The sequence below is a fragment of the Patiria miniata genome, unplaced genomic scaffold (genome assembly GCF_015706575.1).
Source record: "Patiria miniata isolate m_02_andy unplaced genomic scaffold, ASM1570657v1 HiC_scaffold_10, whole genome shotgun sequence".
NCBI lineage: Eukaryota > Metazoa > Echinodermata > Asteroidea > Valvatida > Asterinidae > Patiria > Patiria miniata.
This window is the reverse complement of record NW_024037048.1, coordinates 9263735-9282018: the sequence shown is the minus strand read 5'-3', so window position 1 is coordinate 9282018 and position 18284 is coordinate 9263735. Positions and strand designations below refer to the sequence as shown.

At 35.2% G+C, this 18284-nt stretch overlaps 1 long non-coding RNA gene across 2 annotated transcripts; it reads right to left on the bottom strand.

Moving 5' to 3' along the window:
- Nucleotides 1-11780: 11780 nt before the first annotated feature.
- On the bottom strand, nucleotides 11781-15464 carry LOC119737387. 2 transcript variants are annotated; one of them, XR_005272373.1, is made up of 3 exons: nucleotides 15157-15464; nucleotides 13245-13398; nucleotides 11781-11934 (listed from the first exon to the last, which is right to left on the bottom strand). It is a non-coding gene; the product is annotated as an uncharacterized LOC119737387 (long non-coding RNA). The 2 variants fall into 2 exon arrangements; XR_005272372.1 differs by lacking the exon at nucleotides 15157-15464 and adding an exon at nucleotides 14794-14814.
- Nucleotides 15465-18284: the final 2820 nt, after the last annotated feature.

The window sequence follows — 18284 nt, the reverse complement described above, 5'->3', positions numbered from 1 at the left end:
GTGATAAAAACTTAATTTTCCCCCATTTTGATAAAAATGCAAGGCTAACCCCTTCATTAGCCCTTACCGTTATGAATTTGTGATAAAAAGTTAACTTTCCCCCATTTTGATAAAAATGCAAGGCTAACCCCTTACCGTTTTGAATTTGTGATAAAACTTAATTTTCCCCCATTTTGATAAAAATGCAAGGCTAACCCCTTCATAAGCCCTTACCGTTTTGAATTTGTGATAAAAAGTTAACTTTCCCCCAGTTTGATAAAATGCAAGGCTAACCCCTTCATTAGCCCTTACCGTTTTGAATATGTGATAAAAACTTAGCTTTCCCCCATTTTGATAAAAATGCAAGGATAAAAAGGTTTTTTTGCCCCGTTTTTGATAAAAATGCAAGGCTAACTTGCACTAACTAACCCATTTCCGTTTTGATTTTGTGATCAAAAGTTAACGCTTACCCCGTTTTGAAAAAAAATGCAATGCTAACCCCTTACCGTTATAATTTGTGTTAAAAAGTACATTTCCCTCCATTTTTATAAAAATGCAAAGCTAACACCTAGCCTTTTTGATTTTGTGATAAAAATTTGCTTTTGACCAGTTTTTATAAAAATGCATGGCTAACCCCTTACTGTTTTGAATTTGTGATAAAAAGTTAACTTTTGACCCGTTTTGATAAAAAAATTTAGACCACACACAAAAGCACACATTGAAGCGATGATTTGACTTTTGGCATAGTGTTTTGAGCCACTTCTTCATTTCTATATGTAACCTTTTGTTTAAATTTTGGATCAAAATTAGGGTTTTTTTTCCATCCCTTATTGATAGAAATGAAAGGCTAATCTGTTAACGCTTTGATTTTCTAATAAAAGTTATCTTGTGTCACGTTTTGATAAAACATTCTTAGCCCACACACAAAAGCACACATTGAAGCGATGATTTGGCTTTTGGCATAGTGTTTTGAGCCACTACTTTACAATGTATTTCTCTTTCTTTGATGTTCTGTTGATGGAGTTCGGTTTAACAAAGAAAAAACAAGGTCTTACCATTTCAATTTTTTTATAATGAACTAAATTTTTGTCCAATTTTAATCAGAATGCAAGACTATTAACGCATTACCATTTTGAATTTGTGATAAAAATTAACTTTTCTCCCATTTTGATAAAATGCAAGGCTAACCCCTTACCGATTTGAATTTGTGATAAAAATGTAACTTCCCCCATTTCGATAAAAATGCAAGGCACCTTACTGTTTTGAATTTGTGATAAAAGTTTACTCTTGCCCGTTTTGAATTTGGATAAAAAAGTTGGTTTTCATCCCTTTCTTGATACAAATGCAAGGCTAACCCCTTACCATTACAACTTTGTGATAAAATCTTAACTTCCCCCCATTTGATCAAAATGCAAAGCTTTACCCTTATTCATGTTTTTGATAGAAATGTAAGGCTATCCCCTTACCGTTGTAAATTATGGATACGAATGTGTTTTTGCCTCTTTCTGATAAAAATACAAGGCTAACCCCTTACCGTTTTAAATTTTTGGATAAAAATGTGTTTTTGCCTCTTTTTGATAAAAATACATGTACATGTACAAGGCTAACCCCTTACCGTTTTAAATTTTTGATAATGTGTTTTTGCCCCTTTTTGATAAAAATACAAATTTTGGATAAAAATGTGTTTTTGCCCCTTTTTGATAAAAATGCCAGGCTAACCCCTTACCGTTTTAAATTTTGGATAAAAAATGTGTTTGTGCCCCTTTTTGATAAAAATACAAGGCTAACCCCTTACCGTTTTAAATTTTGGATAAAAAATGTGTTTTTGGAAAAAATGTGTTTTTGCCCCTTTTTGATAAAAATGCAAGGCTAACCCTTACCATGCTCACCGTTGTAAATTTTGGATAAAAATGTGTTTTTGCCCTTTTTGATAAAAATGCAAGGCTAACCCCTTACCGTTTTAAATTTTGGATAATAACGTGTTTTTGCCCCTTTTTAATAAAAATGCAAGGTTAACCCCTTATCGTTTTAAATTTTGGATAAAAATGTGTTTTTGCCTCTTTTTGATTAAAATACAAGGATAACCCCTGACCGTTTTAAATTTTGGATAATAACGTGTTTTTGCCCCTTTTTCATAAAAATGCAAGGCTAACCCCTTACCGTTTTAAATTTTGGATAAAAATGTGTTTTTGCCTCTATTTGGTTAAAATGCAAGGCTAACCCCTTACTGTTTTAAATTTTGGATAAAAATGTGTTTTTGCCTCTTTTTGATAAAAATACAAGGCTAACTAACCCCTTACCGTTTAAAATTTTGGATAAAAATGTGTTTTTGCCCCTTTTTGATAAAAATGCAAGGCTTACCCCTTACCGTTTTAAATTTTGGATAAAAATGTGTTTTTGCCCCTTTTTGATAAAAATGAAAGGCTAATCCCTTACCGTTTTAAATTTTGGATAATAACGTGTTTTTGCCCCTTTTTAATAAAAATGCAAGGTTAACCCCTTATCGTTTTAAATTTTGGATAAAAACGTGTTTTTGCCCCTTTTTGATAAAAATTCAAGGCTAACCCCTTACTGTTGTAAATTTTGGATAAAAATGTGTTTTTGCCTCTTTTGGATAAAAATGCAAGGCTAACCCCTTACCGTTTTAAATTTTGGATAAAAATGTGTTTTGCCCCTTTTTGATAAAAATGCAAGGCTAACCCCTTACCGTTTTAAAATTTGGATAACAATGTGTTTTTGCCCCTTTTTGATAAAAATGCAAGGCTAACCCTTACCATGCTTACCGTAGTAAATTTTGGATAAAAATGTGTTTTTGCCCCATTTTGATAACAATGCAAGGCTAACCCCTTACCGTTTTAAATTTTGGATAAAAAATGTGTTTGTGCCCCTTTTTGATAAAAATACAAGGCTAACCCCTTACCGTTTTAAATTTTGGATAAAAAATTTGTTTTTGCCCCTTTTTCATAAAAATGCCAGGTTAACCCCATACCGTTTTAAATTTTGGATAAAAAGTGTTTTTGCCTCTTTTTGAGTAAAATACAAGGCTAACCCCTGACCGTTTTAAATTTTGGATAAAAATGTGTTTTTGCCCCTTTTGGATAAAAATGCAAGGCTAACCCCTTACCGTTGTAAATTTTGGATAAAAATGTGTTTTTGCCCCTTTTTGATAAAAATGCAAGGTTAACCCCTTACCGTTTTAAATTTTGGATAAAAATGTGTGTTTGCCCCTTTGGATAAAAATGCAAGGCTAACCCCTTACCGTTTTAAATTTTGGATAATAACGTGTTTTTGCCTCTTTCTGATAAAAATACAAGGCTTACCCCTTACCCTTTTAAATTTTTGGATAAAAATGTGTTTTTGCCTCTTTTTGATAAAAATGCCAGGCTAACCCCTTACCGTTTTAAATTTTGGATAATAACGTGTTTTTGCCCCTTTTTCATAAAAATGCAAGGGTAACCCCTTAGCGTTTTAAATTTTGGATAAAAATGTGTTTTTGCCTCTATTTGGTAAAAATGCAAGGCTAACCCCTTACTGTTGTAAATTATGGATAAAAATGTGTTTTTGCCTCTTTCTGATAAAAATACAAGGCTTACCCCTTACCCTTTTAAATTTTTGGATAAAAATGTGTTTTGCCTCTTTCTGATAAAAATACAAGGCTAACTAACCCCTTACCGTTTAAAATGTTGGATAAAAATGTGTTTTTGCCCCTTTTTGATAAAAATGCAAAGCTTACCCCTTACCGTTGTAAATTTTGGATAAAAATGTGTTTTTGCTTCTTTTTGATAAAAATACAAGGCTAACCCCTTACTGTTGTAAATTTTGGATAAAAAGTGTTTTTGCCTCTTGTTGATTAAAATGCAAGGCTAACCCCTGACCGTTTTAAATTTTGAATAAAAATGTGTGTTTGCCCCTTTTAGATAAAAATGCAAGGCTAACCCCTTACTGTTTTAAAATTTGGATAAAAATGTGTTTTTGCCCCTTTTTGATAAAAATGCAAGGCTAACCCCTTACCGTTGTAAATTATGGATAAAAATGTGTTTTTGCCCCTTTTTGATAAAAATTCAAGGCTAACCCCTTACTGTTGTAAATTATGGATAAAAATGTGTTTTTGTCCCTTTTTGATAAAAATGCGAGACAAACCCCTTACTGTTGTAAATTTTGGATAAAAATGTGTTTTTGCCTCTTTTGGATTAAAATGCAAGGCTAACCCCTTACCGTTTTAAATTTTGGATAAAAATGTGTTTTGCCCCTTTTTGATAAAAATGCAAGGCTAACCCCTTACCGTTTTAAAATTTGGAAAACAATGTGTTTTTGCCCCATTTTGATAAAAATGCAAGGCTAACCCCTTACCATGCTCACCGTTGTAAATTTTGGATAAAAATGTGTTTTTGCCCCTTTTTGATAAAAATGCAAGGCTAACCCCTTACCGTTTTAAATTTTGGATAATAACGTGTTTTTGCCCCTTTTTAATAAAAATGCAAGGTTAACCCCTTATCGTTTTAAATTTTGGATAAAAATGTGTTTTTGCCTCTTTTTGATTAAAATACAAGGATAACCCCTGACCGTTTTAAATTTTGGATAATAACGTGTTTTTGCCCCTTTTTCATAAAAATGCAAGGCTAACCCCTTACCGTTTTAAATTTTGGATAAAAATGTGTTTTTGCCTCTATTTGGTTAAAATGCAAGGCTAACCCCTTACTGTTTAAAATTTTTGGATAAAAATGTGTTTTTGCCTCTTTTTGATAAAAATACAAGGCTAACTAACCCCTTACCGTTTAAAATTTTGGATAAAAATGTGTTTTTGCCCCTTTTTGATAAAAATGCAAGGCTTACCCCTTACCGTTTTAAATTTTTTACCCCTTACCGTTTTAAATTTTTGGATAAAAATGTGTTTTTGCCCCTTTTTGATAAAAATGAAAGGCTAATCCCTTACCGTTTTAAATTTTGGATAATAATGTGTTTTTGCCCCTTTTTAATAAAAATGCAAGGTTAACCCCTTATCGTTTTAAATTTTGGATAAAAACGTGTTTTTGCCCCTTTTTGATAAAAATTCAAGGCTAACCCCTTACTGTTGTAAATTTTGGATAAAAATGTGTTTTTGCCTCTTTTGGATAAAAATGCAAGGCTAACCCCTTACCGTTTTAAATTTTGGATAATAACGTGTTTTGGCCCCTTTTTAATAAAAATGCAAGGTTAACCCCTTATCGTTTTAAATTTCGGATAAAAACGTGTTTTTGCCCCTTTTTGATAAAAATACAAGGCAACTCCTTACCGTTTTAAATTTCGAATAAAAATGTGTTTTTGCCCCTTTTTGATAAAAATGCAAGGCTAACCCCTTACCGTTTTAAATTTTGGATAATAACGTGTTTTTGCCCCTATTTCATTCAAATGCAAGGTTAACCCCTTACCGTTTTAAATTTTGGATAAAAATTTGTTTTTGCCCCTTTTTCATAAAAATGCAAGGTTAACCCCTCTCCGTTTTAAATTTTGGATAAAAATGTGTTTTTGCCTCTTTTTGATTAAAATACGAGGCTAACCCCTGACCGTTTAAATTTTGGATAAAATTGTTTTTGTCCCTTTTGGATAAAAATGCAAGGCTAACCCCTTACCGTTGAAAATTTTGGATAAAAATGTGTTTTTGCCCCTTTTTCATAAAAATGCAAGGCTAACCCCTTACCGTTTTAAATTTTGGATAATAACGTGTTCTTGCCCCTTTTTAATAAAAATGCAAGGTTAACCCCTTATCGTTTTTAATTTCGGATAAAAATGTGTTTTTGCCCCTTTTTGGTAAAAATACAAATTTTGGATAAAAATGTGTTTTTGCCCCTTTTTGATAAAAATGCAAGGGTAACCCCTTACTGTTTTAAATTTTGGATAAAAATGTGTTTTTGCCTGTTTTTGATAAAAATACAAGGCTAAACCCTTACTGTTGTAAATTTTGGATTAAAAAAGGTGTTTTTGCCCCTTTTAGATAAAAATGCAAGGCTAACCCCTTACTGTTTTAAAATTTGGATAAAAATGTGTGTTTGCCCCTTTTTGATAAAAATGCAAGGCTAACCCCTTACTGTTGTAAATTATGGATAAAATTGTGTTTTTGCCCCTTTTTGATAAAAATTCAAGGCTAACCCCTTACTGTTGTAAATTATGGATAAAATTGTGTTTCTGCCCCTTTTTGATAAAAATTCAAGGCTAACCCCTTACTGTTGTAAATTTTGGATAAAAAGTGTTTTTGCCTCTTGTTGATTAAAATGCAAGGTTAACCCCTGACCGTTTTAAATTTCGGATAAAAATGCGTGTTTGCCCCTTTGGATAAAAATGCAAGGCTAACCCCTTACCGTTGTAAATTTTGGATAAAAATGTGTTTTTGCTCCTTTTTGATAAAAATGCAAGGCTAACCCCTTACCGTTTAAAATTTTGGATAATAACGTGTTTAGGCCCCTTTTTAATAAAAATGCAAGGTTAACCCCTTATTGTTTTATGTGTTTTTGCCTCTTTTTGATTAAAATACAAGGCTAACCCTGACCGTTTTAAATTTCGGATAAAAACGTGTTTTTGCCCCTTTTTGATAAAAATACAAGGCAACTCCTTACCGTTTTAAATTTTGGATAAAAATGTGTTTTTGCCCCTTTTTGATAAAAATGCAAGGCTAACCCCTTACCGTTTTAAATTTTGGATAATAACGTGTTTTTGCCCCTATTTCATAAAAATGCAAGGTTAACCCCTTACCGTTTTAAATTTTGGATAAAAATGTGTTTTTGCCTCTTTCAGATAAAAATACAAGGCTTACCCCTTACCATTTTAAATTTTTGGATAAAAATGTGTTTTTTGCCTCTTTTTGATAAAAATACAAGGCTAACTAACCCCTTACCGTTTAAAATTTTGGATAAAAATGTGTTTTTGCCCCTTTTTGATAAAAATGCAAGGCTAACCCCTTACCGTTGTAAATTTTGGATAAAAATGTGTTTTTGCCCCTTTTAGATAAAAATGCAAGGCTAACCCCTTACCGTTGTAAATTTTGGATAAAAATGTGTTTTTGCCCCTTTTTGATAAAAATGAAAGGCTAACCCCTTATCGTTTTAAATTTCGGATAAAAATGTGTTTTTGCCTCTTTCTGATAAAAATACAAGGCTTACCCCTTACCCTTTTAAAATTTTGGATAAAAATGTGTTTTTGCCCCTTTTTGATAAAAATGCAAGGCTAACCCCTTACCGTTGTAAATTTTGGATAAAAATGTGTTTTTGCCCCTTTTAGATAAAAATGCAAGGCTAACCCCTTACCGTTGTAAATTTTGGATAAAAATGTGTTTTTGCCCCTTTTTGATAAAAATGAAAGGCTAACCCCTTATCGTTTTAAATTTCGGATAATAACGTGTTTTTGCCCCTTTTTGATAAAAATGCAAGGGTAACCCCTTACCGTTGTAAATTTTGGATAAAAATGTGTTTTTGCCTGTTTTTGATAAAAATACAAGGCTAAACCCTTACTGTTGTAAATTTTGGATAAAAAAAGGTGTTTTTGCCCCTTTTAGATAAAAATGCAAGGCTAACCCCTTACTGTTTTAAAATTTGGATAAAAATGTGTGTTTGCCCCTTTTGATAAAAATGCAAGGCTAACCCCTTACTGTTGTAAATTATGGATAAAATTGTGTTTTTGCCCCTTTTTGATAAAAATTCAAGGCTAACCCCTTACTGTTGTAAATTTTGGATAAAAAGTGTTTTTGCCTCTTGTTGATTAAAATGCAAGGTTAACCCCTTACCGTTTTAAATTTTGGATAATAACGTGTTTTTGCCCCTTTTTAATAAAAATGCAAGGCTAACCCCTTACCGTTGTAAATTTTGGATAAACATGTGTTTTTACCTTGTGCTTTGGTGCTTAAAATTCAAGAACTTGTCAGAGTCATGATGTGATTATTGAAGAAATAAAGAGAAACAAAATGGAAATAAAAGCTTTTATACCTTGTGTGTTCACTTTATTTAGCATTTGTCCAATAGCAATTGTTTAATAGCTTAAAATAAGGAAAAAGAATGATTTAATGAATATTCATCAGGAAATCAATGAATATTCATAAGGCGAAATATATAATGAGTATGAACAAATGATGATATAGCTGAAAAGTGGTTTCACCACTGAATATTCATCAGGAAATCAATGAATATTCATAAGGCGAAATATATAATGAGTATGAACAAATGATGGTATAGCTGAAAAGTGGTTTCACCACTGAATATTCATAAGGCGAAATATATAATGAGTATGAACAAATGATGGTATAGCTGAATATTCATAAGGCGAAATATATAATGAGTATGAACAAATGATGGTATAGCTGAAAAGTGGTTTCACCACTGAATATTCATAAGGCGAAATATATAATGAGTATGAACAAATGATGGTATAGCTGAATATTCATAAGGCGAAATATATAATGAGTATGAACAAATGATGGTATAGCTGAAAAGTGGTTTCACCACTGAATATTCATAAGGCGAAATATATAATGAGTATGAACAAATGATGGTATAGCTGAATATTCATAAGGCGAAATATATAATGAGTATGAACAAATGATGGTATAGCTGAAAAGTGGTTTCACCACTGAATATTCATAAGGCGAAATATATAATGAGTATGAACAAATGATGGTATAGCTGAATATTCATAAGGCGAAATATATAATGAGTATGAACAAATGATGGTATAGCTGAAAAGTGGTTTCACCACTGAATATTCATAAGGCGAAATATATAATGAGTATGAACAAATGATGGTATAGCTGAAAAGTGGTTTCACCACTGAATATTCATAAGGCGAAATATATAATGAGTATGAACAAGTGATGGTATAGCTGAAAAGTGGTTTCACCACTGAATATTCATCAGGAAATCAATGAATATTTATAAGGCGAAATATATAATGAGTACGAAAAAAATGATGATATAGTTGAAAAGTGGTTTCGGACCCAAAATTCGGACCCAAAATTCGGACCCAAAATTCGGACCCAAAATTCGGACCCAAAATTCGGACCCAAAATTCGGACCCAAAATTCGGACCCAAAATTCGGACCCAAAATTCGGACCCAAAATTCGGACCCAAAATTCGGACCCAAAATTCGGACCCAAAATTCGGACCCAAAATTCGGACCCAAAATTCGATGCATGCAGGACCTGAACCCACAACGCCTGGGTTTCCAGTCACAACTACTAACCAGTGCACTACTTGGGTCCCCCCAGTACATTTCCCTATTTTATAAGCTTAGCTCTTACATGTAGGGTCCCTAAATAAATTTCAATTAAAAAGGTTCTGCATGGGATTGAACCCACAACCATCCAATTGTGAGACACAGTGCTTCCACACTTGAAACTCTGAAACTCTCTTACAAATTCTAATGTTTCAACTTCCTGTCTATTTATTTTTTTGAAAAAAAAAAATCTACCATCCAGATTGGTCTTTCTTTTTTTTTGACAAACAAAAAAAAGCAAACAATTGTGTTTTTTGGGAGCTACAAATCAAATTGTTTGATCCAATCATAATTATTCTAATAGTGCATTGGAACTTAACAGATCATGTTTTTCAGCTGGCTACAGTTCAATTCCACACATCTCGAGAGAAGACGCATTAACAAAAACAAGTTACACTCAAAGAGTTTTATTTTTAAAATGCGATATTTAAATCCATTCTTTTTAAAGGAAGAAATTTGCATAGTTATGAAACTTGTAAAAACAAACTTCTAAACTTCATTTTTGGCTTTACTCTCTTCTTTAAATTGTGTATAGCTACATAACACCCACCGAAACTGACCTGGAGCAGCCAGGAGGATTTTAGCTGGCATTTATCCCTTTTTGGAAATCTCTTCAATTGTTATTGAAATTACTGATGACTGATTTGATTTACTGAAATAATTATAACCAACAGAACAATTCATACACAAGAGAAAAGTAAATAATAACAGGAATAATTTGTACAGAAAACCACTGCCTTGCGATGCCATGGATAGTTAGAAAGGCAGTTTCAATAATGTTACATAGTACAGACTTCATACATTGTTAATATGTACTCTGAAATTATTCTACAGTACTATTTACAGCTTTTATACAAATGTGCATACATGTAAACACAGCATTGGTAGTTAATTTTAACGGATAATTTCAATAAAATAATTTGAAATACTTCCATGTGTAGCTATGGTTGGTCATTTTTTGGTCCATAAAATATTAATCCTTCAAAACAGTGTAAGATTTAAACTGAAAACTGTCCCATTCATTATTGCTAATTTCCTGTTAACGTTTAAAGGCACATTTTGCTTGTTTCGCTGAACAAAAACAATATAATGTACATTATTGTTGATTCCTCTGACAAATGCACTTAGTTTCTAACATTAGGTGTTTTTCAACTAACCTCAAAACTTAAACATCCTTTTTTCATAAAAAAATCAAACATAATTTCAGTGTTATCCCAATTATAGTTTTCTTCTCTACACATTTCCCTTCGCATCTGGGAAATAAATATATCTCTTTTTTTTCGTTCGAACCATGAAACCACAGATACTTTATAGTTACTTATAAAACTAGAGACTTATGAAATAAATAATTTTGGAATCTGTTGAAGTCTGTGGTGTTGCATAACCATCAGAATGCACATCTATCAGCCTCATTTCAACAATATGGATGACTGTATGTTACACAATGAGTGCGTTTGATTATTTTCCCCAGCTTACTCGCGCTTGGCTCGCGTGATGACAGACATGCGCAGTGGAGCTAAATAAACGAACAGTTCCGGGTTAAGTTTTGTGCAAGGAGCTGGAAAGTTGAACTTTGACATGACACTGAGGCTGCATCCGAATCAAGTGTCTAGAGCTAGGTCTAGCTCTGCGCCCACTGAAAATAGCGGCGGGTACGCACTGACAATAGACATAGCCGTGGCTCTGGAAGCCTGTTTCGGACACGGCCTGAGGCGCCCGCCGAACATCACGTTGGCAGCCGTGTTCATTGTATGGCCTTATGGGATACTTACCCAAGTAACTGGCTCGGTGAGTCGGTTACTTGGGCCAAGCTTGAGTAAGCACGAGAAGTCATGTGAGAGGTAAATCGAATGCTGTCGTGCTTGCACGAGTAAGCGTGGGGGAAGTAATCGAACGCACTCAAATTAAGCAAAGCTTACCTGAATAACCCTTAAGCACTGAAGAAAGATCTTTTGCTGTTAATCCCTCAACCGTTTTAAAGTACAGTATGATTTTCTCTTCAAATATGAAAAGTCTTACTTTGCAGTACTTCGAGTCTGTTTCATCCCTGTGAAGCACCAGCAAGGTAGTGATGTGTACTTTGTGCGGTTCTTCTCTTGGGCCGCATAGTGCTTCTCAAGGGAGCTCTGTTCTGAGTCTGTACCATCCCTGCGAAGCACCAGCAAGGTAGTGATGTACTTGGTGCGGTCCTTCTCCTGGGCCGCATAGTGCCTCTCAAGGGAGCTCTGGTCTGAGTCTGTTCCATCCCTGTGAAGCACCAGCAAGGTAGTGATCGATGTACTTGATGCAGTCCTTCTCCTGGGCCGCATAGTGCTCCTCAATGGAGCTCTGTTCTGAGTCTCTTCCATCCCTGTGATGAAGCACCAGCAAGGTAGTGATGTGTACTTGATGCGGTCCTCCTCCTGAGCCGTACAGTGCTTCTCAAGAGAGCTCTGGTCTGAGTCTGTTCTAGCCGTGAGAAGCAGTCCTTCTCCTGGGCCGTATAGTGCTTCTCAAGGGAGCTCTGGTCTGAGTCTGTACCATCCCTGTGAAGCATCAGCAAGGTAGTGATGTACTTGATGCGGTCCTTCTCCTGAGCCGTACAGTGCTTCTCAAGAGAGCTCTGGTCCGAGTCTGTTCTAGCCGTGAGAAGCAGTCCTTCTCCTGGGCCTTATAGTGCTTCTATAGTGCTTCTCAAGAGAGCTCTCTGATGTGAAGCGAGCTGGTAGATCTGCCATCACCTGGTCAAGAAATTTGAATATTGTCAATTTGGGAAAAAATGTTTGATACTGATTGAGAGATTTACTTGTATTCATTATTAGCTATCCTGCAAATTCGAGTGGAACAAGGTTAAAAAAAAATAGGTTAACCAGTTTGCATCGGATAACGTGTATACAAACAAAGATTTTGCGGTATTCGTAGCGGATGCCAGATGAACAAGAATGATAGCTGAGTCCTATAAATACAGATGTCAAATTGGTTCAGAGAACTCTTAGAGTTTTTAAGAATAAATTATTGTTTCACTGAAGAAGAAGTGTCTTTGCTCCCTTATTAGTCCCATCCTTGTAGATAGGATAGGATGCCTAGTTATATATCTTTGATACAAACGAATCCGGGAAATATAAATTTATAGTGACTTGGCATCATTACATCTTGCAAGGTGACAAAAGAAAGTCCTGAATAGCGCACTCTACCCCACCTCACCCGGCCGCAGCATTACATGGCAAAAACAATGAAACAAGCCCATTGGTTTTACTTTAAACATGCCTTAGACCTTACTCCATATTTTTTATACAATTTCCTTAAAACATAAGTAGTGACTATCAAAGGTTATTAATATCACTCAATCTGAAAATAAAAAGAAAACAAAAATCCCCCACTTGCATTATTGTCCATTCAGCCATAAAAAAATCATTGTGCGTCAATTTTGATCTGTTAAGTCAATTTCTTTTTTTCTTTAAAATTTTCTGTAGCTACAACAGTGCCCTTTAGTGCTGCACCGCCTCAAATATTTAGCACTAAGGAGCACAAGGGCAACAAGGCAAATGATAGGGCACCAAGTCAAATGATGTAAGCCCATATGAGAACTCAAACAAACAAAGCAGTACCACTTTGCTATTTTTTCCCAAGCTTGGATGGTACAGACAAAGAATATTTTCTTAAACGCATCACTAGTTTGAATACAATTTAATACCAAATTAGTGACTCTCAACAGTATAGTTATGAACTCGCAGTCTGTTTGTTTGATAACGGAATTTTTGTTACAACTTCCACATGGTAGTAGATTAAAAGGCGACTACAAAATACTTCAGTCTTTGTTAAAAAAAAAAAAAAATAGGCGACTTGATCAAAGTTAGTTATTGTACAAGTGCGATTAGGCCTAAACCTTTTTTTTCCTGAATCTTTTTCTTAAAGTTGCTAAATGAAAGCTGTAATTGCGAACAACAAATCTGTTGGTGAACACACAATTGTGTGTTAATTTGAATTTGTTGTTAGGTTTTTCAAATAGACCTACAAACGCTGTGGTATAATAGCTGATTATGCTTCTTACCTCTTTACAAAAAATTGCTGATCCAAATGCGTTGCAGATAATGTTGGGATAATATTCTGGTTGTTTACAAGTTTTGTTCGGGTGGCTTGATTTGGTCGATCTTGTAGCTTGGATCATGTCCCTCGAGCCAGTACGTCAGGCTTTCACCTTTGCCCTGAAATAAAAGAAAGGAAAAATATAAGAGATTGGTTGAAACAGTTATCTCATCTTTCCTTTGAAATATGATGGACTTGAGAATTTGCAGCAGTGAAAATTGAAGGAAGGGTAGATCATTTGTCATTTGTGATGTTTTTCCATTTGAAGCAACAAACATGCTCAAAATCTAAAGATAAGTGCTTAACAACTATCCCAAATGAAGTTAAAGATATGTGAATGCTGTGTTTTCAGAGGAAACAATATTCTACGATCTCAATTTCTATTCAAAAGTTGCTGAGACATGTTTGTTCTCATTCAGCTGATTGAAGCTTTGCAATGTTGCACACTAAACCGCTGAATGAGTCATGTCAACGCTTGTGCACACCCATTCACAGATTAGTCTGATCACAAACCAACTACTAACGAAAACTCCCAAAAAATGTGTCATTTGACACACTATTTAGAAATGGCCTTCTTTTATTGTGTTCTTCACAATGACAACATGTAATGCCAGAGAGAATAATTTCACAGGCAGTCCGACTAGCTGTACTAAGGGTTGTTTTTCTATTTTTATAGTAATTTTCCTACTTGGGTCTCGATCCTTTGCGGCTGGACTCTGATGTTCTCATAGAGCTATATTAAAGTACTAGAGATGTACTTGTGATGTACTTGTGACTAGACTTGTGATGTACTTGTAACTAGACTTGTGATATACTTATGACTGGACTTGTGATATACTTGTGACTGGACTTGTGATTTACTTGTGACTAAACTTGTGATGTACTTGGACTCGACTTGTGATGTACTTGCCACCAGACTTGCGATGTACTTGCGAACAGACTAGTGATGTACTTGTGACTGGGCTTATGATGCACTTGTGACTAGACTTGTGATGTTCTTGTGACTGGACTTGTGATGTACCTGTGGCTGCACTTGTGACTAGACTTGTGATGTACTTGTGACTGAACTTGTGACTGGACTTGTAATGTACTTGTTACTGGAACTGTAATGTACTTGTGACTAGACTTATGATGCACTTGTGACTGGACTTGTGATGTACTTGTGACTGGACTTGTGATTTACTTGTGACTAGATTTGTGATGTACTTGTGACTGGACTTGTGATGTACTTGTGACTGTACTTATGATGTACTTGTGACTGGACTTATGATGTACTTGTGACTGGACTTGTGATGTACTTTTGCCTGGACTTGTTATGTACTTGTGATGTACTTGTGAATGAACTTGTGACTGGACTTGTGATGTACTTGTGACTGGACTTGTGACTGGACTTGTGACTGGACTTGTGATGTACTTGTGAATGGACTTGTGATGTACTTGTGACTGGACTTGTGATGTATTTGTGATTTATCAATCTTAAGTATCTTGACCACAAGCAAAGACAATGATCTTACCTGAGTGAATACCGAATTCGGGGCCTGCTTAACATGCTTAAGGGCCCCAAAAATGTTTTTGATTGTAGATGCTCTGTGGTGCGATCCGAGGCAATTTCTGACCACTTTAATTTTTTAGTTTAAACAAGGGTTTTTTGAGGAAAAGATGGTGGTGTACTCATTGCCTGCCTTTATTGTGATGTCACATAAAAAAATAAAAAAATTGTTTCGGTTTTTTTTGGGGGGGGGGGGGGGGCACGGCCCCCTTTGGCCCCCCCTGGATCCGCCCTTGCCTTTGAGAATACGATTGAAAAGTACTAAGCCCTAGGTGCATGTTTATCTAGGCTGATTATAAAGATTACGTGCACGAAAAGTAGATTGTACCTTTTTGACAACTTAAAAGCGTCAATCTCACGTCGAGCACTGGTTATTCCCGCCCGTGAAAAGGCGCGGTGGACGGTTGACGTTTTCAAAAGTGCAGATTGCGGCACGCGTTCCTGGAGTCAATCCATTCGAGAGATGATTTTGAAGGCTTGTTGTAGTTTTTATAATACTTTCCACTCGCCAAGATGGTGCAGAAGATCGATCGCTTATAACAATGCAATACTTCAGTAAATGCGATTGAAATCCTCGCCGAAGATCCTCCAGGCAGAAGTAGAAAATCCTGCCTAATTCGCGATACACAAAAAAATACAAATATTAAATGTGTCAACTGTCAACTTCAATTGCTTGTCAAAAGAGGGCGCGCTACACAAATTGTGGTCATCATTATTAAGTCGGACGCCTCATAGGGTTGCAGACCAGTAAAATAAACTTCATAAACCCCAATGGTAAATGCTCCCAATTCAGAAATTCAGGGAAAATACTCACAACCGTCCAAGGGGTTCGACACACACATCAAAATAAAGCTTATTTCATCATCTTTCTTTTTTTTTCTTCAATTTTTTGGGGGGATTTATTGATGACTTTTGGGAGAAAATTCCATCTGAAGATGATCACATTCCCCTAAAAGCAGGAAACTGCGTAATAGTCGTAGCCTTGTTGCCATTTTGTGATTCGACAATTAACGACGTTGAAGTACATGTACGGGCGCCGCATGTACATGTTCATCGTACAAGACCAGATTCTGCAGGTTTTTCTGTAAAACATTTCGTTCACATAATGATACAGATCAGAAATGAAAGAAACACTTTAGCATTTCACAAAACCCTACTGTAATCTGTATATATATCTCGATATTTAAATGAACATTGCAAGTTATGTGCAAGTGGACATTAATTTAGTACATAAAGTCTGGGATGGAAGAATTACTTCTCTCTTAAAAAACTTATTTATTCATCTATATTCATGCTTCCTTTAAAAAAATATTTTACGAATGTAAATTTATTAATTTTATGTACTATTATGCGTATTAAATTGATCCCTGCTTTTCATTTCAATCATTGTTTTAATCTTAAAATAGTTAATACGTCTTTTAAAATATCTCCTTAATAACTAAAAAGGACTGATGATGCGACCGGAAGAACTAATTACTCAACACTCCGTATTCACTTTCATGCATTTATGGGGATGCGTCTAAACGATCTCAAGATGTAATTATAGATCAGTTGGAAAATTGGAAATCTATTTTCTTTATGATGTTCATTTATGAAAACAGACCGTTTTTTATCTGAAAGTATACTGAGTACGGATCCCGGGTGCGTAAGCAGCGCGCGCTACTTGCGACTGCGCTTGCAGCTACTTGCACTGGAGATATGAAGACACCATCAAACGAACGTCGTTCATCGTCCAATCACAAAATGGCAACGAGGCTACGAATATTGCGCGTCATGAAGCCCATCGCCATTTTGAAAATGGACGTCTACGCTCCATCGCAAAATAGGGCCATTTAGGGCCTAATAATCATCAACATCATTAAACTGAAATACCAGCTCGCAGTCCTCTGCACGGCTTCCAACCTTATTGTTTACAAATCATCAAGTTCACAGCCTTCAAAATGCTCTAATACTAAAGAATTTGACGGCGTAGGCAATTTCGGACCGATTTACTGTGGTTTGCACCCATGTATTAAAATTCCCATAGACACTAGTGCTAAATGCCCATACTTCCAAATTCTTTTTAAAATACTCAGAACTCTCACAGGTATATTTAATTAAGCTGCACAGTAAACTGATAATCAACATGTCATCTTTCATTTTTATTTTCATTTTTTTGTGGGTTGACCACTGACTTATTGAGATATTTTCACCCAAAATAGACGACCAATATAAAGCGGAAAAGTAGCCATCTTGAAAAACGATCCCTTTAACAACATGGCAAAATAGCGCCACTTTCGGGCCCAATTGCATCCAAAATGCTTAGACTCGGAAGCCCCATGTCCGGGCCAGAAGTTCATTGCCATATCTCTTCAATTTCCCCGTTTTATGGCTCTGGGAATTCTCTAATAGGATATTTTGAGGGTATAACTTTTATTCATGAGCTCGGTGGATGCATTTAGGCCTATATTTACCGACCGGTGCACACCCATAGCCATTATAAGATAAAACTGCCTAATAACGAAGTCAACTTTCATGGGAGAAAAACAACATCGTCGCGTTGTGGGGCAGATGACTCAAGACATATATTAATCATTTTATCTGGTGATTGGTCGTCATAACGTACACCAAATGCTCAACATTGGAGAAGAATCGTCAAATAAAAATAATAAATTAACACGCTCGTTGTGCAACTCCAAGAATATTGGTTGAATTGATTTATTTAGTGATTGGTTATCACACGTTTTTGAAATTGGAGCGAAAATCATCATAAAAAAACGCAAATAGGGGTCAATTTTATTACACACCGAAAGCAACACTCCATCAGTATCTGTTACATCGAATTGAAATTTCGCATGTTAATTTAAAGTAACATGATTTTGTGGATCATGGAATATCGAAATAAACTTCACAAAAATGATGTACTGTGCCAGTAAAAAAAAACCTGCCTTACTCGTGTCAACCAGTTCAATTTTTATGTAAAAAGAGGGCGCGCTACACAAATTATGATCACTACCGTAAAAAAAAAAAAAAATAAGTAAAATAGGAATTATTTTGATGAAGATTAAATAAGTTAAACTTCGAAAGACTTCCATACCTGGACACTAGAAACCCTGTGCACAAACCGATAAAGTTAGACTCATCTGGATTTTTTCCCTCACTGCTTTGTGACCTTTTCCTGCTAAATTTGACTTTTTAGGACATGTTAATATCGCTGCTGCAGTGCAGGGAACATAGCGACGTCCGTCCAAGGACATGTATGGAATTCTAGCCGTAAAATTGTATCGAGGGTTAATGAATCTAAATAGGAAACAGTTCAAAATAATGTAACCAAATCAATGTAGCTATAGCGTGAACGAACACGAATGTCGAGTTGACCGCAATAAGGGTAATCTGAGTATCACCCGTTAACCACGGAGTCAAATCCTGCATAACGTCTGACATCTCATGACATGCAAATTTATGCAAGCCACGCGC